The sequence below is a fragment of the Cyprinus carpio genome, chromosome B9, assembly GCF_018340385.1.
Source record: "Cyprinus carpio isolate SPL01 chromosome B9, ASM1834038v1, whole genome shotgun sequence".
In the NCBI taxonomy this organism is placed as follows: Eukaryota; Metazoa; Chordata; class Actinopteri; order Cypriniformes; family Cyprinidae; genus Cyprinus; species Cyprinus carpio.
The window spans coordinates 12,992,815-13,020,746 of record NC_056605.1 but is presented as its reverse complement, the minus strand read 5'-3'; the positions used below and the strand labels follow the sequence as shown (position 1 = coordinate 13,020,746).

General features: G+C 36.4%; 1 pseudogene; it reads right to left on the bottom strand.

Annotated features, from left to right (window-relative positions):
- Positions 1-297: 297 nt before the first annotated feature.
- On the bottom strand, positions 298-27,308 carry LOC109054642 (annotated as a pseudogene).
- Positions 27,309-27,932: the final 624 nt, after the last annotated feature.

Below are 27,932 nucleotides of genomic sequence, written 5' to 3'. Positions count from 1 at the left end.
GACTTATTTACAGCGGTTTTGTTTCGAGTACACAAAAACAAAAACTATGGAAGCGCTGTAGAATTTAAAGATGATTATTCTTGTATTTAAAGCCTGCAGTTAATTATTCATCAACCAGATAATTGTTAACAGCTAAACACATTCTGTGAGGTCGAGTTCATCACTGTAGATTAGAAAATGGTGTTATGATAGCACGACCTTTGGACAGCAATAATAGGTACTAAATTCAAGTCCAGCTATATTCATAAATAGGATCAACTACCAAAAGAAAAAAAAAAAAAGAAAAATGCAACTGCATCGGTATATTTGTTTATTGAATTACAGAAGCATTAACAACATATTGCTAAACAAATTCGTGGGGGAAAAAAGAAAAGGAAAGCCAAAAGAGTCAGTGATCATTTTTAAACATGGTAGATTCTCAAAAACACATTTTTGTTGCTATAATTATGTTCTATTATTATTATTTTTTTTTTTACAAACTTTACAAGAGAATACATTCTGGATCATTTTATTTGTGGAAAATTCATAATTTTGACTGAATTATAAATGTATACAATTTTTCATTTAGACAACATACTTATGGCAACCCAATATGGGTAAATTCATATGGGCAGCAGCATTACTATAATACAGCAACATAAGAAATCCAGGGTTTTTTTTTCTTCAGTGTTGTTGATTTTGTGTATCAGTATATCTGAAGTCAAAATTAAGACCAATAACTATGAACCGCATCCTTAAATCCACAAAATCATTAATTAAATAACCGTTTTCAATATAACAAAACCATTTTAAAAAGGCCAATATTGTTAAGGATTCCAGCCTCAGTTTTCTAAATGTAGATGTTTTTCCGTACCATCAAACTGTTTTATTTTTATCCATTAATATTAATCAGGATACATCACACTAAATTAATATTTTTTCCTATTCTAATCAACATGTATTTGGGTAAAAGAGATCTTTCAGAAACAGACTAGTGTTTCATCTATAAAAAATACTTCTGACCAAGAGGAATATTAAAACTAAAGGGGAGTTAAAACATTCTAATAAAGGTGCTCTGTCCATAAGGGGTCGTTTTCAAAATATAAAACTGCTACCATTTTATTGCTCTATTGTGCAAAGATATTATTGTTTCTTTTTATAATACAAATTCAACCAAATGCTCTAAATGCACAAACACAACCCTGCTCTAAAATCATGTGTTTACAGTAAACAAACATAAGAATATTTTCTCAAAATAATACACCTTACGCCCAAATAAGAAATCAAATCCCAACAGCTGAAACAACTGCAAAGAAAACAGATAAGAACTGAAAGTCCTACAGAAATCCCCAAAACAGTAGAAACTGAGCGGTATAACAAAAAGTTTATCCCACAGAAGAAGCAGAACCAGCAATCTAATGATGTACCAAAATACCTCACGTCTTTCCATGTAAAAATCATGATCTCATTTTGTATTATGGTTCATTACCATTATTATTTTTGTTACTTGTAAACAATTTGAAATGTATTATGATTTTAAATGTGTTATTCTCTATACCCGACTGAAAATCAAATCTCGTCTTAAGACTCAGTGCAGTTAAAGAAGGACAGGAGCGCAGGGAGCTTTAGTCCTATTAACAGAGCATCATGGTTATTCAAACCATCTCAGCTGTGTACCATTCAAGTGACGACAGCAATCTTACTCGTCAGGGCTGTCTGCATGATTAAAGGCTGACCTGCTAATAAAGATGAAGGATGTGTTGTACTGTAAATCAGGCACACTCCTGCTGATGTGGCTTTATTGAGTTGGCACTGTGATAGACTAGTGAAGATGAAGAGCTCAGGCTTCTGTGTTTCGGTCTCCGTTCTCCTGAGGCTGAAGCTGCTCTTTCTCTATGCTGTCGTCCTGGGGCGGCCGCACACGTTTAAAGAAGCCCATCTGAGGAGGAGAGAAATCAAGATGGAACCAGTCAATGATATTCGTATGCATAGTTCAATACCAAAACTTCCATCACTGATACAAATACCATTGAAAATGGACTCTTCAGGCACTGAACATTAAGTAAACCACAAAAGAGACAGAGATATTTTTTTTACATTTTACATAACTATTGAATAAGCCCATACGCAAGTAATAGTCTCTTATTAGAGGTTAAAAATATACAAATGTAAATTAATATTTATAAAATTAGCAACACTAATTCTGAAATCAATTAGTCTATGTTATTTGACTAAAGTTTACAGCTGTTCACCTTATGCATGACAAAGATGAGCAGAGCCAGGAGCAGAAGTCCGGCCAGGACAGCCAGAGCCACCACCCATCCTGGGACAGGCTGAGGGTTCTCTGAATTCCAGATCACCTTCAGAGAGGCCTGCAGGACAGACATGCGTGATAATGACACTGACATCACACAACCCTCAGTCGTGATCAGTGAAGACAGTAAAAAACACTATATATTCAGTGCACAAATGTGTTCTTATTTGATTATGATTTTTTTTCATAAATAGCGGTTAACCATTCCACTCTTTCTGACCCAAGAAAATCCAAGTTATGTCCCCGTTACATTGATGATTATAGGAACTTACCGATGTCTTGCTAGTTGGGAGCTCAGAATAGAGATTTTTATATGGCATCTCTATGACACTGAAGGATGCTGAGGAGCGAACATTGTACGATTTGTTTTGACTTTCAGCCTAAAAGGAAAGAAAACCACTGCTGTGTTTTAAATGTATTAGTATTTGTGCAGTGAAAACAGGATGTTAAAGATCCTGTTTAAGGCTTGGCAATGTCATTCAAATGAATTGATTTTACCTTAAGAAACGTGCTCACGGCGAGTCTGGAGTAAATAAATAGAATGGCACTCTGGCCTTTCTCCAGCCGGCCGACCCAACACTTAATCTCCTGACACTCCGCATTCCCACACTCCTGTGTGGATACACACAAACCATTGTACTCGCATTCACACATACTGGTGTAAAGGACAGTTTAATGACACGTACTGACTGCACCTACTGGTGTGTAGAAAAGTAAAACGGTTCCCATAAAAAATTATTTGATGGTTTAATAACCATAATAATAGTTCATACATTTTATACATACACACTACTGTTCTAAAATTTGTGTTTCTCTCTCCTGAATTTCTGATTAAATAAATGTAGACCTGGTGAGCATTTAGAAATGTCTTTAAAAAATAGCAAACACAAATTCACTGAACAACTTTTGAACAGTGAAGTGTATATATTTCAAATTCAATATAAAACTGTTCCAAGTACTTCACAGACAATTGTGGTCGTCAAATGGCAAGTGTTAAAGCTTTGAACAAACCAGAATCTCCAGGTTCTCTTCCCCTTGTTTGTCCTCCAGGTCTCTGCGGTGGACGCTGTGTCTGTTCCTCCCCTCAGCTCCGTCTCCGCTGGCAGAGGTCTCATTTTTGTCAATAAATCTGGGATTCTAGGTGAAAGCAAAAGCATAAGTTTATCCCTGGAGTATTAGATGAGATCCTAATTTTAAGCAATTTGTGAATAAAGTTTTTAACCATCCATGTAACTAATTTGTCTGTCCACACTGTAAAAAATCCCATTTGTTGGATGTTACAAAATATCACAGCCAGTCAGAACACAGATGTTATTTAACATACAGCTTGCGTGGAGCGGGGTTTTGGGTCCTGTTTACACTTGTTATTAACAACAGTCTTACATATAAATGTATACTTTGGATTGTGGGATACATACAGTGACGTTAAGCGGGTTGAGCTCCCTGTTTGAGCTGCAATTCATGTTTCCGTCCACTTCAAATTTGGTGATGTAGAGCAGAGAGCCATTTTTGAATCTGTATGGCCACTGCACATCCAAAATGGCCTTACTGAAAGTACTGGGTCCTGTGTTCCTTAGCTAATGAGATAAATGATTACAGCAGAAAGAAAAAAAAAAATCAGAAATGATGCACTGCTGAAGTTTAATAAATGTATAATTTCTTTGACTAATGATCTTCACTGCATTTTCTACCTCATAGATGTGCTGTACAAGAGGCCCAATATCATCCTCCAGAACAGGATTCTCTTTTGGCTGCCAGTTAGCGATGGGTAAAAACACCTGCTCTGGCGCAGACACCCTACACAGGATACAGCAGATGAATACACAGTGAAGATCGTGTCTAGTAACAGCCAAGTGCTCAAGGTTTTTTTTTTTTCATCATTTTATTGACATTTAATCCATACTGTATCATTTTTACTTTCTAAATTCACATTCTTGGTCATATTGTGCAAGTCATTCTAAAAAAAGCTTGCCCTCTTAATCTAAATGTCATAACTTAAAAGTAAAATGTGTTCTAAATGGCATTCATGCTTATTTTAAATCTGTTTACATAATACATGTCACGCAATTTTGACAGAAATATGATTTAAATGATCATACCCTCTTAATTTCACTTTGGCCAGCACAGCAAGCTTTGTGACAACAGAGACCAAATTGCTGGTATTGTTGAACTGATTTGAGCTGGAAGCAAAAGGGAATCATTAATTTCCAATAGGTGGTGCTGTTGTTTTAAAAACTGATACATTTCATTAAATTACAGACAACATGATCAAATATTACCATGGACCACTCTTTATGTTTCAGAAATGCACTACAAATCACTGTGGTAAAGACAGGCGAAGACATGAGGGTGTAAAGATACAGGAAGCAAAGCAGGATGTTCTCACAGAGACGCAAAAAATAGCAGTTCCCTATAATTAACACTCTACGAAAAAACCACTGGCAGTCAGCAGGAAACTGTAGCATTAGAAGCAAATGCTGTCTGAAGTTTTACTGATTTAAATAAAAAGACAGGAAGTGAAAATATACGTTTTACATTTGTTTTAATGGCCCTCCTTGGGTTACTGATGGCTTACCAAACTCCATTTAATTAACACTGCACAAGCAAATCTATCAACTATATTATTGTAAAAAGCATTAATTTAAATACCTCTGTATCTGCAAGTTAAACTTGACTTCTGTATCCTGTTCAGAAAGCTGGTGCACGCTGAAGCGCAATCCTGCTATTATCTACACAAACAACACCATTTTATAGAAAAAATATTAATTTTTATGTTACAATAAGCAACATTTATAAAAATAACTTTTGGTACAAATAAATATGCAGACACTTTAGTGTGGAAAGTCTGTTGGTCACCTTAGTTCCTCCTTTCATTGGGTTCCCGAGATCACAAACCACCACTCTGGTCTGATTCTCTTTCTTAAAGGCACAGGACAGTCTAGACAATGTCTGAGATACAGAAATAACAAATGGACCTTCAAACAATTCTAAATGATGTCACAGAACAGCATAGAAATATTATTGATAAATAAAAGTACTTTTGACTTGTCCCAAAACACTAAATTACACTAATGGGTCTTAATGAGGCAATGCTTGGGAACTATGTGTTTATTTTAAGGTGTCCATGATACAGTGTAGTTATACATTTTTAAGTACTGAGTAATGTTAATTAACTACATGTACTTACTATATGGTTAGGTTTAAGATTAGGGTTTGGCTTAGCATTGGCATTTTACTTGCATGTAATCATGCATAATTTGTTGTTATTATAATAGTAAGTACATGTAGCTTGTAACAAGGTCACTGTAAAAAAGAGAGTTAACGGCAATGCTTTCCAAAGCTTTTGAAAGCAATGTGCAGCATGTATTTTTTTTAAAGTGCTTATAAATCTTCCTTTAGGTGATCTGACTACTGTCAAAAGTTACTTTTGCTTGTGTTTGCAAATGGAGCAACAAGTTACCAGTAAGATGTCACAGACATTGTCCATATTTTAAACCTGGAACATCTGTTAATCAGCTCTTTTTAATACAACATTAATTGTCTCGTTACAGAAGGTCACAGTAGGGAGGACAGTGCACTTTATGAGGTGTAGATGGGTCACTGCTCACCTCACTGTTACGCACAACCCCAATGAAATCTGCCTGAGATGGTAGGGTGACGGTAAGGTCGGCCTCATATGCCCCCTCTCCTCCATTCTCTGCTGTGACCTCTAGGGTCAGGGGGTTATCGTCACCTATGTAGATCTCTTTCTGGTCACTGGAGCACAAAACAAAACATCAAAAAGCACCAAGTTAATCTCCAGCTCCACACCACCAGACAGTGCAATGGAATTTAAGACTGAGATGAACCAGTGACTCACCTCACAACAGACAGTTTTAAGTCTGGCTTGCAAATATTGTCTTCGCCACAATCCAGGAGTATGTGAGCCTGTAAAATTCACAAGGGATTATAGGAAAATAAAGTGAGTTTTTATTTTTATCCAGTGCTGTTTAATGTGAATTGTTCGTGTTAATCAGCATGTAAGTCTTTGGTTAGTAGAAGATTTGATCTTTTGAGCAGCTTCTACACAATGTAAAGACGTCTCGTTCAGGGTTCCCACAATTTAAGACCAATGATTCTTACGGTTTTCCAATTGACATACAAAAGCAAATTAAATACAAAAGCTGCAGTAAATAATGCACAAAATGTAAAATATTCAAGTTAAAGTAAAAAAAAAAAAAAATGAATTTTTTAGACCAATTTGCAAATCGGCTTCACCAATTTCTTGAAAGTTTTCTCACAATGAAACATATTTCAGAACCCTGCATAAAAAAAGACTTATTAGCACATATTAGGATTTTAATTATATCCATGGCTTTTCTAAATGTAGAAAACATTAAAAAAATTCCCTGCTACTTTTAGTTTGTCCATGTCCTTGGGAAAAGATTTTAACACAATCATGTCAGCCATGTACACAGTATAAACCACTTTCATCTATTCCATCGTCATCCTTTCCTAGAGATGCCAAGATCTTTCCGGAATACACGAAAGATGCAACTCAGCCCCATGACAGCCCCACCCAATGAGGAAACAAAGTGCTCATTCACTACCGCTCCAAAGTCTGAGGTCAGAAAGATTATTCTTTGAAGGAAATGTATACTTATCTATTAAACTGATGTATTGAACGGATAAAAATATCAGTACAGACTAGATTTTATGATTTGTTATGATACAGAAGATTTTGGTTTCTATTTCTAAGATTTTTTTTTTTCTATTTGTATATGTAGTGCCCCTGTAAGCAGAGGTCTAGTGTGGGAAACAGCTGTACCTGCTTGGTGACATTTGTAGGTGTAGACTGGTCAAGGATGGGCAACAGGCCGGTCTTATCTGCTGCTGCTTTGTAATTCAAGCTGTACTCCATAAAAACAGAAATGGGTGTGATCTTATCCCTGAATTCTGAGTCATCCTGTTAAGAGAGAGAGAGAGATGTAGAGAGCCAAAAGTGGATGAAGAGAGAAATAGGGCCTCTAGTTCAATGAGCTCAAGGCTGGGGAATTTCAGTCCAGCTTACAAGCTCTACAACATGCTCTTTTATGTCCAAGAAAGAGAGCTTTGGCTTTCCAGGTCAAATCCTTCTTTAGCTCTGTAACACATTGTTCCTTTTTTGAAAACAAAATAACAGCATATTCCAGTGCCAAACATCTGGGCTATCTGCTTTAAGCACAGAGCAAACACATATTTGATGACATAAAGGCATGAGCACTTCTTCAGTTGGCCAAGTAAAACAAAACTACACTAAACTTTTCACAGCCCAGTACTGGCAGGACCAGCAGAAGTGAATGAGTTACATAGGGATTCTTCTGTGTGTTCCTGTATCTCAACTGGTAGAGCATTACATCAGGAACACCTAGGCCACAGGTTTGATTTCCTATAAAATACATAACCTTGCAAGGACTGCAAAATGCTTTAGATAAAAACATCTGTCAAATAAATAAATGTGAATGGGTTTGCTCACTATTAAATAAGCCTGAAGCTCCTCGCAGGCTGGTCCCTGGCTGTTGGAGACGGTCATGTTCTTTGAATAATGAGACATCTTGTTATGGAGGAACAGCACCCGTTTGATGGCTCCCTTGTGTTTGAGACGATCCAGGGTCAGATCCACTTGGAAATCTGTGAATGAAAGGCCACGTTTTCATTTCAATTATAAAGGAGAGGAACTCAAATAGTAATACAAAGCACTAAATTCCGAAGGAATGAGGGAGCTATTTACATTCTTCACATAACAAGAGTTTCTCCTTTAAATGAAAGAGGCAATTTAAAGGAAACAAGCAAAAGAAATATAATCTGCAAATGAAACCGTTTAGAACACAAGCAGTCAACCCCGAAACCTTTAAACACAGTTATACCCCTGAATTTTTTGTAAGCATTTAGCTGCTTTAAAGCCCTGGTTCAGTCTGTCTGAGTAACCTGGGGTTAACGGTCTTGCTCAAAAAGACACAATGGTTATGGCTCTTGGAGTTTCAGTATGGACCTTTTAGTTACAAGCACAGCTGCCACTTAAAGGTGACAAATGAGCACCTGACTTTGAAAATATACTTCTAAAACTTTCTCCTAAATTCTCCTTAAAGAACAGTCCACCCATGTCTTTCCAAACCTGTATGACTTTCTTTCTTTTGAGTAAGACAAAAGAGGATATAAAAAAAGACTGAAGTATATTGGAAACCAAGTAATGCTGGGACAACACTGACATACAATGACATACCATGACAATTGCATGACAAACACTGAGCCCATTTCTAAGAATTTTCTTCTTTGGTATGTTCTACAGTAAAAAGAAAGCCACAGAGATCTGGAGAGTAACATGAGGATGAGTAAGTGATTTATGGGTAAACAATAACCCACACACTGACACATTAACAACAGTTCTTCAGTATTCTGAAACTTTCCCTACCTAGATATAGTGAGGTAAACAAGTAGGACAGAACTAGTGACTACATCTATTATACTATAATTCACCAACAGCAATCACACATTCTTTTGTATAAGCACAGAAAAGCGTTGATACTCATTTCACATACATTTATTTGATGAAAAATACATTAAAACTGTAATGCTGTAAAATATTATTATACAAACCCGATTCCAAAAAAGTTGGGACACTGTACAAATTGGTGAGTAAAAAAGGAATGGAATAATTTACAAATCTCATAAACTTATATTTTATTCACAATAGAATATAGATAACATATAGACATTTTGAAATGTCATGCCAAATATTGGCTCATTTTGGATTTCATGAGAGCTACACATTTCAAAAAAGTTGGGACAGGTAGCAGTAAGAGGCCAGAAAATTTAAATGTACATATAAGGAAAAGCTGGACGGACCAATTTGCAACTTATTAGGTCAATTGGCAACATGATTGGGTATAAAAAGAGCCTCTCAGAGTGGCAGTGTCTCTCAGAAGTCAAGATGGGATCGGGTTTGTAATTCAAAATAACTGTTTTCCATACATATTTAGATATATTTTTCTTCAGTGTCACGTCTTATCTGGATTTTGTTTTTGTTTTGTAGTCAGGGCACAGTGACATGGAGAGTCCACAAAGAAACATTGTTGAAAGATGACAGCAGTTACTAGATCTGACCACAGCTGCATCACAAACTGTAATGATTTCATAATGCTTTGTCTGGAAGTTTTATTTTTATCATGTTGTCAAAACACCTCATGCAATAGTGAGGGGGTGTTGTGTGGGGGGTACACTATTTCCTATGCAATGGCATTAGCCCAGTCATAACAGTGGACTGTGCTGATTACTGTGAAGCCTTAAAGGACACTCCCCTTAAACCAGGTTATTTTAGGCCATGTCCACAGGTATTTTTTATATTTTTATAAATGCTATGAATCACTTGTCAAGAGCATTGCCAAAGGCCAACAGTGGTGATAAATCTCAATTGTAAAGCCATGTTGGCCAATCAGAAGCCTGAAAAAGTTTCCAGTAGTGGAGATAACAGTGCATGCTTCGACGTCACAAGCCAAAATCTCTCGTTTCGCTGTCTACACGATAACACTGCAAACCGGAGTTTTTAAAAATATTCACCATGGCAGGAGTTTTCAAAAATGTTCGGTTTCAGTGACCTGGTGCTGCGTTTGCGTGTGGACCAATGGCAAACTGCACAGAAAAAGTGTCACGTCATCCTTGAGAAATAAATATGCTGATTTGCTACTCAAGAAACATTTCTTATTATTAGCAATGAACAATGTCTTCACGGTCTCTTCTGATAAATGTATTGTGGAAACTTGTGACTTGTAAACATAAATAAATGAAAATCTAACTGACCCCTAACTTTTCAATAGTAGATTTCATACCTACTACATGTCCTACTCCTAAGAAACACTAAATAAACTGATACAGTTTATGCATTTCAGATCAATTTATGACAAGGCCTTGCACCATACACACATCCGCACCTTAAGCTTGCATAACGGTTGCCATTAGCTCAACCAGAGCATAGGAGAACTTCAAAGCCGCACAGAGAAATAATGAATTGGCATCATGGTATGGTGGTCTGTGAAGAGTGGGCTGTGGGTCTGGTAGCCATTACACCGCCAGACTGTAATGAGATCCTTGTGAAGACTTTGTGAGCGCCGGACGCGCGGCTTTTAACGACTCTGCACCGTACGTCCGGCTCCAAACACACTGATTGCGTGACACGTTGAGCTCTAGTTTCCCCCCCTGCAGTAGAGTGCTCATAACACACACCGCAACAGCAGGACTCCATTTACAGCCACCTAGTGCTCCTACTACGTGCAATAATAGGTCAAACTGCCCATTGCCCTGGATATTATACATTTGCATATATCAAAGAAAAAAGTACTTACGAAGAGAAGATGGCGTTCTCCCTTGCCATTTGCCTTCAGACAGTATTTCACAGTAAAGCTAAGGGAAAGAATTGAGAATTACTCATTATTTCATGATATTCTCAAATGCATAAGTCAACGCAAGCATCTTAAGGTATATTACTGATGATGAAACTATATGTACACTCATCCTTTCTGCTTAAAGGGATCATGACATGAGAAATCAAATTTGCCTTGATCTTTTGGCATACAATGAGGTCCTCTGTACCATTAAAACCATCCTGCAAGTTTCATATTCTTAAACACATTTCATATCTTATAATCTTATCTGGATTTTGTTTTGTAGTCAGGGCACAGTGTCATGGAGAGTTCACAAAGAAACACTGTTGAAAGATGAACAGTACTAGATCTGACCACAGCTGCATCACAAACCGTAAGTAAATGATTTCATAATGCTTTGTCTGGAAGTTTTTTATGATTGATCATGTTGTCAAAACACTCACATGCAATAGTGAGGGGGTGTTGACACACTGTTTCCTATGCAATGTCCGTTAGCCAATCATAACAGTGGCTGATTACTGTGAAGCTTTAAAGGAACACGCCCCCTTAAATCAGGTCATTTTAGGCCATGTCCACACGTACACAGGTATTTTTTATATTTTTATAAATGCTATGAAGCACTGTCAAGAGCATGCCAAGCTAACAGGTGGTGATATAATCTCAACTCTAAAGCCATGTGTGGCCAATCAGAATCCTGAGCTCCCTACCCAGTACACTTGCTTCGATGTCACAAGCCAAAATCTCCGGTTTTGTCGCTGTCTACACCGAAGTTTTTAAAAAATCTTCACCCGTGGCAGTAGTTTTCAAAAATGTTCGGTTTCAGTGACCTGGTGCTGCGTTTGCATGTGTGACCAATGGAAAACTGCATAGAAAAAAACTGCGGATTTTGAAAATACCACCACTAGAACAGTGTTATATATTTTGCTGACTTGTGTACTTAGATTATCCCAAATGTTTCAAAAAATGTTTAAATCCAGAGAAACCTAAGCAGTTTTAACTAGTGACATGGACCATGTCCGTAGTGTCATTGTGTCGCCTGCCAATGACATCATAACCCCTTGATTTTGAACCGCGTTTTTTTGTTTTGTAGAAAACATGGAAACATCAAAGACGCTTTAATATGTTGTGTTTTAATAGACCTGTGACAACCGCACAGAGTATCATTATAACGGACTCTCAAACGTATCTAGTATGATAAAACAGCACTGCTTTTTTTCCCCCACATACGCACGACCGGAAGGAGCAGAAGCGATTGACTGAGGCATAATAAAAGCTCCGCTGCTTTCGAGCCTTGTGTTCCGCTCTTTCAGCAGCCTCGTTTCACTTCGACGGCTTTCAGCCTCACCCTGCTTCATTCTACTACGTTAATAAATCATCTGCTCATCCATGAACATGATTTCTGCCCAAATCCCGTCAGATTGCATCGGCTGTGGGATGACCACAACTCCTATGATTCCAGACCTCAGTCACAGCGTCATCAGACTTCTATGTTTGTTCTGAATACGTCCTCTAGCAGTGAAAAAGTACATATTGTGCCTTTAAGAAATCAGTTCTTTAAATAGATGTTTCTAAACAGGAGCATATTCATGCAGGCCGATGCTTATGTTAATGTATTCTTGCACAAACAACTGTGGTTTTAACAGAAGCAAAATGTTACAAGTATAACAAACCTCAAAAAAAAAGAGAAATAAAAGACTTAGTGATATATTAGGGATATTCACAATATATCTGATATGATTTTATTGGTGATATAAGAGGCAAACAAAATGATTATTGCAATGATTTTAATGCACTTCTTATTTGGAAAATTACATTTCCATCATTACATGAAACAAATTGCACCATGTATGTTTTGGTTGAAACTGCTGAAAAAAACCTTGACTCACCAGGAAACTGTGGTGGGGTGTACCAGGCAGGGTGCAGCTCTTGTCTTCAGGGTTTAAGATCTGTGGGCTGATATCTAGTGTGGTGGTTCACGCTGATGACCGGACGAGCCCTAATAACACAACACAAGCAGGTATCATCAGTCTACCAATTCAGACAGATTCCTTATACTGTAAGATGGTAGACAATCACAGAAAAATCATGAAAACACTAATTAAGTTTTACATGATCATTTTAGTGTAGTTTTTGACTCCCTGACCCTTAGAATTGAACAGGCTATTTTTTGCTGTTGTACCTTTGGGACTTCTTTATGTAAATGGACTCTGTTATGATTGATTATCCTCATTGCATATGCCTAATTCACAGATCCATTAATGAGTACCCAGTCAGAGCTGTAGAATACTAAAAAAGCACTGATATTAATATGTGGTTTGGTAATATTAGTATATTCAGGTCTGTGACAACAATACTGTGTGGGATTCAGAATCACCTATTTTTGCAGCTTCGTATCCATTTATGGTCTAGAGTTTAACACTGTATGACTTAACTTTTGCTCACTGTTTTTTAACCTCTCAGAGCTTATTGTGCAATAATGATGAGCTGACTGTACATTTTGGCTTACACAGTATGTGTAATACAATGTAAATCTAAGCCTGGTGGTCTTTCATGTACAAAAATAAATGATGGCAAATGTTTCACTGTGATTTTCTTTTTATACAGCCTATAACTGCTTTCGCTACTTCCACATAAAGCAAATTTAAATACTGCTGAATTAAATGAGAATACCTTTAATAGCTTATCCGGCCCTGATCATAAAAGTCAATCAAACGCATGTGTGAGTTCAAAGGGAAGCATAAGCATTCTGTACCTGTACAGAACAGCTTTGTCAGCACCAAAACCACCCCAACAATCAGGTCTATAAGAGGAGAGAGTATGAGAGAATAGGAATGAATGGCAATATAAGAGTAAGAGAGAGGAAGTAACTTGAATTTATGTGACTGTAATCGGTTAATTGCAAAAGACGTTTAATTTGTAAAACAAAACTGATTGTTGAAATCTAACCAGGGTATCCATTCTGACTCAACATCTGTGCCTCCGTTCATGGCGTAACCAAAGCTAGAAGGCATGGAAGCAGACGCCCATGTTCCTTCCAGAACTTGAGAGGCCACAGGATTGGGCCCTGTGTGGGGCGCCCGTTATGAATGTACACCAAGCCACGGTGGAACTGCCCACCATATGGGGCAGCAATGGCCACATCTGAGAAAAAACAAAAGGATTAAAAACAAAACCATTTTAAGTTATGGTTATTGAGTAACTGCCATGGACAGTACTGTGTTTGTATCAGCTTGTACAGTCTTTGCACAAAAAGCTCATAAGTCATGATTACTGTTGCACAATGAGGGAGGGAAGGGAAGAACAGGTGACAACAGCATCAGACCATCACAACAAATGAGTAAATATGTACTGTATGTTCATCATGTTGCATGCTAGGTTGGGTCCTGAAAGAACACAGCACAGAAATACAGAAAAATGTTAAAGAAAGACAAAATAGTACCATTATATCCATCCATGTTGAGGTCTCCCAGACTGCAGATGGGAGCTTCCATATCGAGCATAGATCTCAGAACCATGTGAGCTTGATGACATTGTTGAAAGTGAAGCCACCTTTGCCTAGGTAGACATAGGACCTGACCCACCTCCCTCAGCTTCCCATCTGAGCCACGGTCCATGAACAGACGGAGCTCCCACCAACAAATCCATCTTCCTGAAGGGGGAACATAAAATGTTTATTCGAACTGAAATGATCAACATAGGTTGTGTTTGGGATTTTGCGCTTATCAACCAGCATAAAACAGCTGGAAGATTCTTCTGAATAAATGCCAAACTTCCAAAGTGATTTTAATAAATGCACAGAATTAAAAAAAAGATAAGCTGATGAAAACTACCTCATAATAAAAACAGGACTTTTTTGAACAAAAAAACTGGTCAACATGTTCAGGCAGAGAGCAACTTGTCAGGAAACATAGGGAACTTTATATTCACTGTTGCACAATGTTCAAACCTGAGCTCTTTTTTTGAAATAATGCCAATGAATGCTGTGCATATATTTAGACTAGGTTTACTTGGCCCAGTGTCATAAAAATGAATTGCTAACATGATTGAATATAATTTAAAGCAGTGGTTCTCAGCTGGCTTCTAAAAAACATTAAAATTAAAATGCCCAAAAACCTATGGTTTGCGTGAACGCACATAAAACTCTTTAATTAATCATTTTTCCCACCCTTTCTGTTGGTGATGAAACAAGATGGACTCACTTTGCCAATAAATCACATGCCCTCTATTCATTCACATTCATACAAGCTAGGTCCAACCAATGAAATGCTTTGGGTGTCTTTGGAGGGTGGAAAAAAAAACCCCAAAGCAGTCATTTACTTAAACAGAGAAACACATGAACAAATGATACGAGTCAGTGCTAGGAAGTGAAAAAAGAATGTTTTGTCACTTAAAAAGATTTGTGTTCATAAAGCAGGATTCATCATGAGCCACTAACAAAGAAAAGCTCCTAATAAGGATTCTGGCCTTAACAGACACACCACTACATACACCACACCACGCACAAGAATTAGGAATATATATATTTATATATATATATAATATATATATATATATATATACGGCAATATATATACGGTAAATGAAAATGATAATGGCAATAGATGTATCATAGAGTTCAAGCTGCTCTAATTGATTTACTGCTGATGTCGTGTTGTTTACATTTAAAAAATGAACTTCAACATTGTAGGTCCTGTAACAGCAGCTTGTGTTGATATTTGAAATCAACAAACTATCTATGAAAGCCTTTGAAAGTCTGATCACACGTGCTGGCAAGCTTTTCAAACTCTACAGTTTGGTGACGTTTTTATCAGTTTGTCAAATCTGTAAAGTGTTCCTCCCAGGCATCTTCATGGAGAGCAGCTTCACCCCAGAAGAAGCAGATCACACACATGAGGGGATTCTTGGTGGAGGCCATCTCTTCCATTCAAGAGGCCTGGGAGAGCTTTCACAGCTGGCCGGAGCTATAATCAGGTTAGATCACACCTACAGCTGCATCTCTGCCAAAGCTCACAGACCCAACAGACTGGAGAGGGCGATACCTGGAAAACCTGCTCTGTCTTTCCTGACAATCCATCCAGCAGCCTCAGTCTCATCAGTGGACGAGTGTCTGGAGTCTCTGTGTTAGCAGGAAGATCCCAGTCTCCATCCACGGCTGCTGTGTGCAGGGGACTACCAGGACATTTAACACTCTGTGAAGCCCATGATGAAGACACACTGCGGTCAACAGCGTCCCTACAGCCTTGAGCTGGGGATGAAGATCAAGCAGCGCCTGTGGGAGACGCTCAGCTGCCCTTCACTGCTGGAGACAGAGCAGCCAGACGGACGTGTCTTCATCCACAGAGTTTCACAAGCAGAAAAAGCTTCACATCCATGAATCCATGTGAACATCCAGTGAAGAACCTCTGCCTGAGCAAACACTGAGTCATCACAGTGTCTCATGGAGCATCACACAGAGGGACCTAAGTTTGTAAATACTGTATATATTGTACATATAGTTATAGAGTAAGTTTATAGTTTTTAGAGTAAGTTTTATTTTGGTAGAGTAAGTTTTATTTTATACAGTAAGTAAGCACGTTTGCTGTATTGTTGTTTAAGATGTTTTTGGTGATTGTCAATGCAGTGTTTGTGGTCCCGTCTGTGTTGTTCATATTGGCTTTTAGTGCTTTGCTACATGGTTGTGGGGATGTTTTTGGTTGTTTTCTGTGTGTTGACTTGCATTTGCAAAGGATGTTGCCTGCCCAGTTGGTTAGCTTGTTGTGTTGCGTTTGCTGGACTCCTCTGTTTGATTTTTATATGTGTTTCTATGTGGTTTTTAGGATGTTTTGAGTGTCTGGTTGACATGTAGTGTTGTTTAAAAACAGTCAGGTTAAGGTCCCTCACACAGTTTGCAGCTTGACGGTGACTGTGAGGGCTTGTGTGCATCAGTGTGATGCTGGGAGCTACTAGCCACGGGTACTATTCACAACTACCTGTAGGTTACCCATGCAGTGGACAGGAGTCTCAGCTGAGATGCCCAGACGAAGACACACCACCCTGATTCTGGACAGCAGCAGACTGGACCTGATGCTCCTGTCTTGCAGCAACAACAACAACAACAACAACAACACTAGAACATCATACTCCAGGAAAGAAAGCCTGTGTAACACTGTGTAATGTGCTTATTTGTGCATCAATAATCAAAATGTATGTTAAGGTGCTCTGTGAAATTTTGGGGGCAAATTCCATTTATTCCAATATGAATCCATGCATTTTGGAGGTTTGTGCGAGGGCATAAACGTTCCCCATTCAGATTTCCCTCATGTTCAAGTTGGTCATGCAAATTCGCTGCGGTGACCAATGGAAAGTTTCTTGGTTGGTTTGAAATTTGACTTCTGTGTGAGCAAAGCCTCATACTGTACATTGAAAAATCAAAATTAGAAGCCCAAAACAGAGTATTTAAAAAAACAAAAAAAATATCTAATAAAGCCTTAAAACTAATAACCCTCTTTTGTTGGTTTTCCAAAGCATTGTTTATGTGGTTAATCTAGTGAAAAAAAAAAAAACAATAAAAATACATATTTTATTTAAGGGTTTTTTTAATCTCTAATGTCTCATTACATATTTTGAAAAATGGGTTTTGTGACATTTTTTAGACTCACAGATTTTCAATGTACGGGTGGCAAATAGTTGAAACGTTCTTCAAAATATCTTCTTTGTGGTCAACAAAAGAAAGTTAGTACATTTTAAAACAACATGAGGTTGAGTAATGATAAACAATTTAAATTTTTTGACTAAAGTGTCAAAAAAGTGACCTAAAGTGAACTAAACTTGATTCCCTGAAGGCCAGTTTAAAGCAACAAATACTGAATTCAGAATGCTCTGAACATAAAACTGATCAACAACCCATCGGGCCGTGCGGTTGTGGCTAGAAGGGATACAGCTACAGCTGGAAGTAACACAATTCTAATTCATCCATCCAATCTGGCAACATTTTTGAGATTTTGGTTCAAAGGACTTGCCACAATGTAGGATGATTGTGTTTCAGTAGTTGTCCTCCTCATTGCCACATTTAATTTTTTTTATGTTAAATTTTTTATTTTACTTTTCTTCCTGTCCATCTGGCGAGATTTTTGCCATCACTAAACCGGGCCACGCCATACCAGTTGTGAACAACCACTGATTTAAAGTATCCATTGCACATTGTTAAAAGAAAAGATTGTCAAAAATTTATAAGAAGTGAATAATCAACCCACATTGAGTAGTAAAAAATCATCCAACAGCATGTGAGTGTAAAGCATTACTTACCTGTCATTATTGATATCAACAGCGCTACAGAATGACCGAAGTAAGCAGCCATCTAGGTGGACAGAGAAAAAAAACAAATACAATTTAGACATGACTAGACTGGAGCCTTTAGACTAAACACTGTTTTTAAGACAAACAAGACAAACAAAAACAGTAAAAATGTAAAACACTGGTCTACATAGAAGGTCATTGGCCATAACATTCAAATCAACCAACATAATGTCAATGAGTACTACTACTACTACTATTACTAATATATCATTATCATGATGTATCACTGGTATTGGTGGTGCACCCTACAGCATATACATGTAGATTCAGTTCTTGAGCTTATTGAAATCTCTGTTACGCTCATTCTGACTTAAGCTTGATTAACTGTTAATGAATCATCCCTGAAGCAATCACAACTCAGCCAAAAACACCTATTTCCCTTCTTGCTCTCATGTGTTGGCTACACTGCTGTCAACAGGTTCCAGATGTTGGAATGATGTTTTTTGATTTAGGACATGAACTGGCTGCTCATAAAACAAAAATGTTGAAGCATAAAACTGTGCCATGACCACAAGCGACGGGCCTGTCATGTGACCTGAAGGCTGCTAACGGAGGGCAAGACTGCTCTTATCCTGTCATTTACCATACATCACACTGTCTAACAAACACTTTTGTAATTGCTCACCTGTGTTGTGCCTTTGTTGAAATTATACACAGACTCTCCAGTGTTCTTCCATTTAAAAACCTGTTGACCTAACATGAACAAAACCAGAGAGAGGATTCGTTGCAAGCTGTTTCAAGAAGAGTTTCATCACTTTTTTTATGGGTTCCGTCATCAGATTCCTAACCAAAAATAGGTATAAAAACTCACATAACCGAGCAGCTTTCTCCCCTCTTGTGTAACTCCAGTGACATAATCTAGAGGCAGGAAGAATTTAGAAATTAGTTGCAATGCACTACTTTAGTTTGCAATGCTATTAGGCTGGTATTCAGAGTAGGCCAAGTTATAAAAGACCAGCTAAAACAATCCACAGACAAACTTGGGTTGTGGGTGGTGCTTAAAATTACAGCTACTGGTTCAAACATTTGAGATCAGATTAGATTTTTTTTATGTTTTTGAAAAAATTGCATTTATTTGTTTAAAAAATTACAGTACTTTGAAATAGTATTACCATTTAAAATAAAGTTTTCTATTTGAATGTATTTAAAATGGAATTTATTCCTGTATATGCACAGCCATTACTCCAGTTTCAGTGTCACATGATCCTTCAGCAATCATTTATAAATACACTGATCTGGTGCTCAAGAAAAATCGATTATAATTATCGATGTTGAAAAACAGTGTTGCTGCGTAATAATTTCTGAAAAAAACTATATATTACACTTTTTTTTGGAGGATTCTTACAAAAGAACAGTAGTTGTATTCCAAAAAGTGATCTTTTGTGAACATTATTAATGTCTTTAAATCATTATTGATTTTAAGTGTGTAATTGAATGTGCCTACCAAATAAAAGTATTATTATTTTTTATTTTTATATTTTTTACAAAACAATATCTAACCGATCACATCTATTTATCATTTCACAAAATATCAACCATGTAAAATGAGATTAAATATCTTACCATCTTCACCATCATCATTAAAAATCACCAATGGCCACAGAGTAACCTAAGAGCAAAATCAAATGATGACAGTTAATATCTACACTCCACTGGCGATTTTTTACTTTGTATTTTCTGATCACTGCAACTTAAAGCACCGGGGTAAACATTCATTTCTAAGACCTATTATTACAGCATGGCCTCTACTCCTGGTTTCCAGGTAACAGTGCAACCACCACAAAAACACAAACTACAACTTACAGAAATATTGTCAAAATCAAAAGACGCACACAGGCTTACCCAAATAAACTTCATCATACTGAGCTCCGGCTGAACTGGTTGATAGCTGGTTACCGTAAGGAGCAAAAACCTCTTATTGTATCTGCTGATGACCTCAGTGATGTCATCTGAGATCAGCTGACCTAGAAAAAGACAATTAAAACAGTTAGGAAAGCACAAATATGAAACACACAAATTAAATGAAGAGTGCAGGTAATAGAGATTTCTTCTGCCTGCATGTAATGTTCAGCAGACCAGAAAGATGTAATTAACAAAATGTATTCTAAACAGGTCACATTGTCTTCAGTCATGTAACATACTATAAATATGGTTTGCACCACATGCATTTTATGTTTTTATGGTCTTTAATCTAAACTAGACTAATATAGACTCATCAGTGTTATAGGGAGTAAATAATTAAATGAATTGTGATGCGACTAATAAACTTCATTTTTTCAGCAGTGTAACAGGAGCTCAGGTTTTTTAAAACAGTGTAGCTTTTTCAGCAGCAAGCAATTATTTTTTATTTTTAAAAGTATATTAACATGTTTTATGCCTACATTTTATTGCCTCACCACAGCCTTGACAACAGACAGAGCAAGCTGATACAAGAATCAAACACACTCCCATCAAGTCTAATTAAGTCTAATTTATTTCAGTGGCTACATTTCTTCAGTTTGTTCATTTAAATGTATCACTAAAAAAAGTTATACATTTTCTGAATAATAATAATAATAATAATAATAATTTGAGTAATAATAATAATGAGTAATTGAGTTAAGTTCCCAGCATTTGTCACCTTTTTGTAGAAAAAACCCCCCTCATGAGGGCTTAAATGGCAAATAATGTTTTTGGAAATCATTAACAAATGTAAACAAAAACAAAAATAAAGACTTATTTCAAATCTATCCCAAGGTTAGCTTAGGTCACATGTGTCATACATTTCTGAAAGCATTTTTTACTCTTACAGCATGTGGTATAATTATCATACCAGATCAGAAAAGAGAGGCGCTCAGCTGTAAAAACGAAAACACAGAAGAAAAAAGTTCCTGCAGTCTGTTCATTGAAATGTACTGCTAAAAATAATTTAGATTTTTTTTTTTTTTTTAATTTTGAAATAATATAAGATTACTTCAAATTAAACAGGGTTCATCAGCACAGTCCCAAAGGTTGCCCCACATTTTTGCCTTTTTGTAGCAAAATTTAGTTACTGAGGACATAATGCAGGGTGGCAGATAATGCAGGAATTCACTCACAAAATGTGAAAACAGCGAAAATAAGAAGTTCAAGTCTAACCAAGCTTACTAGCAATCACACAATAACATTCACTTTTCTAAAAAGCATTTTACTCTTCAGCCACAGCAGCGCTGTATAATTACCGTACATACCACTATGAAAAGGAGAGAGAAAAACTGGGTTTGTTTCACAAAAGGCTATTAGAACGCTTTTAAACAAGAAACCTTTAAAAAACATGGATCACTGCAGGTCATGAAAGATGTGTTAGAGATTAAATGCATTTTCTGGGCACGGTTCCCTACTGGGACCCCACCCTATGAGGTCATAACAGTGCTGAGATTCAGTAAACCAGTCATCTCACACATCGCACAGCGCCAAACCACAAAACCTTTCAATGAAACAGCAGGCGCATCTTCACAGAAGGAGACAGCATATCATTCTGGCATTATTTGTATTGACTCACAAAAACATCCTCCCCTTTTCCTCTGAGCAGCATTTCTCCTTGACAGCCGGGGACCAAAGGACACATTTGTAATATTTAAAAACATGCATTGCCATTGCTTTGTGCACACACATTCACTGGCCAGTTTTGTGTGAATGCTATATCTGAAAGACACAGCAGACATTCTTTAAGTCACAAAAAATCCGGACAGAGCACATTGTTGTTTCCCTTTTTCCGTTATGCTTTCAATGTCGAATTCACAGAGGGATCATAATAAATAAAACCAGGTTTACCTTGCCAATAAACAGCTTCCTGGTCCTCCAATAACAACCCGATTGCTTCTGAAGGAGAAATAACAAAACTTTTTCATACTTCTGTACAAGTTGGGCACGAATAGGCAATAACATACACAGCAATGTAAAAGCAGCTATACATGAGTCCAAGACCCCATTTTAGTGTCCACGCCAGATTTCATTTAGGAAAGTGATTTTATATACTTTAAAACGCTATGAAATGCAAAAATAGTTACAAAAATGATTCAATACCTTTTGTGTAAATAAAATGTCAAATATATGGGTAAAATAATGTTTTCATTGTCATTCAGCGATAACAGCATATTTTTTATGTAAAAAAGAATCAACATACTTTTTCTGTAATATACATAAAAGAAATATATATAAGTGAATATATGAAATATATAAAAAGAAAAGTGATCATAAATGTTAAATGTTATTATATTTTGCAATGATTAAAAATCTAAAATATAATAATATATTTTTAGCATAACTTACACATTATTATATTTTAGATGACCTAGAGGTTTGAAGGATGGTGGCAATGACTGGTAAAGATTTAAAATTCTACAATTAATTAGTTTTTTAGGGCTGTATTGTGATCACTTAAAATTGTCTTTTCATGTACTGTACGGATTTCTTGTTGTAAAATATGCCTTGACAAAATATCAATCATATTAGATTACAGCCAATAAAACTACTGTTGCACAGAAGGGCACTGTACCATGCAAGTATCTAAATAACTAAAAACAATTTCATCATTAATTTGACCAAAGAAAGAGCACACGCAATAAATAAAAACATTTCATTAGAAAAACAAACAACCAGACATAATGGGGTTTGATATGAGTTGTTTCTATATTCTGTTATATTGTAATTTTTAAAATTCTGATGTAATGAAAATAAAGTGTCCTAATATTTTTGGGGTTAAAATTGATATGAAATGTAACAAATAAATAAATAAATAAATAAATAAATAAATAAATAATTAAATATATATATAGTATATATATATAGACATATATATCATATATGATATGTATATATAATATATATATATTTTTAATATATAAATATATATATATATATATATATAATATATATAGTATATATATATATATAAAGAAGCAGATTTATGTGAAATTTAATACCTTCACAAAGTCAGCACCTGAAACCTGCTTGACAAAATCCTTGTCCCTTCAGGCGAGTTTGAGTCTGATGTAAAAATAAACTAAAACAAAGTCATTCATATATTCACAAGCGAAATCATTTTTAAGGAAGTCTCAGAATGAAGAAAAAGGTAAGAAAAAGGAAGGCAAACTTTAGACAGAGGAAATGTCATAACACACAATGCACAGCTTGCTGGCACAATGGTCTGTGTGCAGAACTTAACTCACACATCTTAAAACCATGAGGAGTGAGAAGAATGATTGATTACACAACTACAATTATTCCATTAATCTTAGTTAAGACATTTCTGAGGAGAGCAGCTACTAATATGACGCCAATAAGGGCATGAGCAGCCTGAGGTAAGGAGCGGTGATCATGTACATAACTAGAGCGGCAGGGTGAATATACCACAATGTTATTGCCTTTCTTCAGGTAACATGTCCACAACAGGCTCTCTCTCTGATAATCCATATGTGCTCCATTGGTAGAGAGGAGCACATGCCTGCGAAAAAAAATAAAAAAAGAGATGTGCAATCTAAATACAAGAGTAGTAATCATGTTTTTCTGCAAATGTTGGACCATAAAACAAAAATATAATTGTTGCGCAGCCCCAGTTTTTTTTTTTTTTCTGGTTTGAGCTCAGTAGTACAATCTATTTTCAGGAGAAACTTTCACATTCTCCACAGACAGCACTCACCAGAAATATGGTCCCCAGAGGAACGCACAGTGGCCCCAAACCATTGATTTGACTTGAACTCATTTGCCGTCCATTGGAATTATTCCTGTCATCTGTGATAGAAAACAACAAGGGAAGGAGAAGAACGGCGAAAGGAGGAGATGGAGGGAGGAATGCGCAAATATAAGTTACATCAGGTTGATTAGAATCATCAGACTGTCATCATTTCCTTTGTAGTGTCGCTACACTGCGCTTTTCATTCACTACAATCTCATCCACTGGCGTGTTCCTCAAATTACAAAATGATTTCAAAATGTCTGATATCACAGAAGCGATCAGAGTTCAAAAAGTTGAGTTTGCATACGCTGATCATGAAAACACTCTCTCATTCTTGTTCATTACCAAACCATACTGAATGTTCAATCCATAGGTAGGAGAACAAAGATAGTGACAGCTGAATACTATTCATGGCATCGATAGAATTAAACCCTAAACATTTCTGCTATTAAACAAGCAGAATGAATGTCTAGTGACAATAATAAGAGGAAGTAGGCCCAGAGGGACCTTTTTTTTGGGTTTACAATTTCAGATGGGTGCTCATTTTAAGGAATGTTTGCGAATTAAAAAATGATAAAACATGTAATGAAGCTCAGACTGCTAAAATCTGAATGGTAACTGAAAGCATAATCATATTAAGGAATGGATGATTATATGGAAAATGTAGAATGTAAGATTTTTTTCAGTGCGCTTCTGCCAGAAGAAAGGTCAGTGATTTGTCCCATTATGTACATTATTCTGACATCATTCGAGTCATTTAAAGCACTCTGTTTAGTTCTGTAATATTACCCTAGGATTCCAAATTAATGCTCTTTCAACAATACACTGCAGTTGAAGGTTTTCCTAGTACTGCCGTGATCCTAGCACACACACACCCACACACACACATAACCCAAAAAGATAATTCCCTCCCTGTGGCTGGTTCATCTCAGCCACAGGACGCCGTCAGCTGTTCGGCTGTCTGTGCTACTGAGCTGGGGATTTCCCAGTGTTTCTCATGGTCAACCCAGTCCTACAGCTGGTCAACAACACCCAGGCTTTACTAGAATTAAGCGCTTAATTATTGCCAAAACAACAAAACAAAAGGGGAGCTGATGGTACTGCGGCTCAATGGAAACACAGTTGTACTATAAGCATGCTGTAACAGTCAGCATGAGTGTTGTTCCACACACAGTGTTTTCCATCTCATACTTCTGACATTTTTCTCTAATCTAGTCTTTTCCAGCTCCTCAAACAGTCAGCGGGTCAGCCGCAGCACAGAGAGAACACTATTGTAAAGCCACACCCAGATCACTCACAGTAAAAAACATGTCAGGACAGTTATGCTTTGGCCAAGCCAGCTGCTTAACAGAAAAAAATGTTTAAGCTTCTTTCTTGCAAAAGTGATATATTAAGAAACAAAATTTAAACATTATATATACTGGAGTTAAATGCGCTGAAAAGAAAAATATAACATATCTTTGCAGGTCAGGTGGACAATATTATGGCCCCAATAAGTATCCAGACACTTAAAGTGCTTCACACAAAAATGATAACATATGTATAGCTTGGCAATCCCACTAACTCTGTACTATTATCAGTAATTGAAAATAAAATGTTAGCGCAGAGGAAAAGGTCCCAAAAATGTGTGCTATTCAAAATGAAAAATAACTGAAGTACTAGTGAAATACTGAAGCTACAGTAATTCGGCATTAAGAGCTGTTTCCCACTTTCATTTGGTTTGACATTAATTTAAATCAATCAATGATTAAATCAATCAATCAATAAACAGCAATAACATTTATTTACTAAACCTATTTTGTCATTAACAACTGCACTGTAAAATGATTTTTTTTTTAAGTCTAAATTCCATTTAGTTGGATATTGTAGCCTAAAATAGAAAAGAAAAAAAAAAATCCCCGCGCAAACTATATTTAATTATATTATTATATACTTGAACTGTGTCTGCTTTATTTGCCATGGGTGCCACAGTATTCATTAAATCTACACTATACTTGGTTCTTTTTGTCCAAGAATTTATTTAAGGGGTGAAAAGGACACAAAGACGAGTAGGTTCAGCTGTTGGTGAGAACTCTAAGCATACTGAGATAATCCAACTGAAGACCTGTTTTGTTCTTCTGGGTAGTTCCTCTTCTAGCACAATCCAGCTTGGCTGGCAGGGTAAATCAGGCAGACTATGTCTGTCTATAACTGTCACTGAATGCCAATGAGATCTGGCACAAAAAACTGGGTGCCTATATTCACCTCAGAGCAATGTAAGGCTGAACAAAGTCTTTGTTAGTGTGAAGACTGTGTACATTTGCCCAAACTAGTTAGTAGGCCAGCACATGAATTTTGTGAATGTCCGCTAAAAAAGAAGGCCTTCTCTGTTGCAGGTCATGCCAAGCATGTGAATTCAAAACAATCTGCAACAACAATCTTAAAATCCTAGATGAGCCTTGAAATGATCCCAGACTCCCTCGCCTGTTATATTCCCCCCACCTATTGAAAATATTTAGAGCAAAGCTGATATATGACCCAATAAATCATTAAAAAGAGCCACAGGCTACTCAGAAGGTCCCTTAATAAATTCTGACAAACCCAGCCTCTTCAACTAGCATGCAACGTGAATCAACAGACAGGACAGACAGGAAAAGCATTAAATAACAGCATGTTGGAGCAAAAATTGCACTATGATGACTGAAAACACAGTGCTGCATCTTACCAGTGCTGTCAAACTCAATCTGGGTGCATGAGCCACTTTGTGCCAGGGCGCGACAGTTGAAGACAGCGCCCCTCTCAGTGACTGTTGATGGGGTTTGATCCGATGTGTTTGCCCTGGGTGCACCGACGACCAGTATGTTTAACCTGGAAGCACAGGGTTGAAAATGTGTTTTAATTGCTTTTGTTAAATACTAACACTAAAACACACAATAATAACTAATAATAATAATAATTATATATTATATATATAGATATATATATATATATATATATATATATATATATATATATATATATAATATTATATATATATATATATATAGATCACCTGCGAGTTGAAACAAGGAAATCTGTCATTTTAATTACATAAGACTGAATAATTTTTATTATACATGTATATAATTATGTATTACTATTATTAAAAATCTATATATACATATTTAAGAAACTATACTAAACTTTACTGTGATGAAAAATTTTTGTTGATGTAGTAATGTTAATCTATTAAATTACTCTAATGTATTCTGACTACCTATTTGATTACTTTTCAACCTAACTTTTTTTAGTCACATAGTTTTGAATGGGATTCATAGTGTACCATATTCCTATAAAACAACGAGAAAAATAAATGTGTGTGTGTGGTGTGTGTTTGTATATATTCCATTTTTGTTATCAACAAAAGGAAATGCATTAAACATTATGTCAATTCCCAAACTCGGGGTTGATTATGGGTTGTAACTGTCAGTGGGTATGTGAATTGATGAGAGCCTAATTATTCATTTAAAACATATTAAAATTAATATATTATTTAGAAATAAAACAAATCCAACTAAACAGAAATAGTTTATTTGTATATCTACATGTCAATGCCACCATTAACCGACATCGACACATATATGGTAAGATTTCAATAAAATTACAATAAAACCTATAAATGAAAAATCTTTTTATCATGCATTCAATAAAATACTAAATAATAATATGTATACATAGCTTTCACATAACAGTTCTACACACACACAACATACTGAGCTGTAAAACCATACAACCTTTTCACAACAGAATGTTCTCCCACTTTGTCAGCATTGTTAAATTTGTTACAAAAGTATATTTTAGAATTCTTACATGCCATATTTAAAAAGAATCATGCCTCAGTCTTTCTCCAAAAAAATTCAAACTATACAACAACAAAAAATTTCCTGCAGGCCCCTATGATACCCAAAACTAGCGTACCGAAAGCCTCACAAGGTTTACAAATGCAACTTATTTGACTCACTTTTTTTTAACTTTGTCATCAGGATTGAGAAGCAAGCCACGGAAAATCCACAACAGTAACTTCCTGGAGGTCCCGCGAAAACCGTGGGTTTGCTAATGTCCCGAGATTAAAAGAAAGATGCTTGTGTTCAAAGTAGAAAAGAGCCACTAGAGCCCAAATCCAACAGCAGACATGCTGGATGTTGGCCATGTTTTGTATCTCAGTTGTAAGCGTGAGAGTAGATGGAGATCGCGC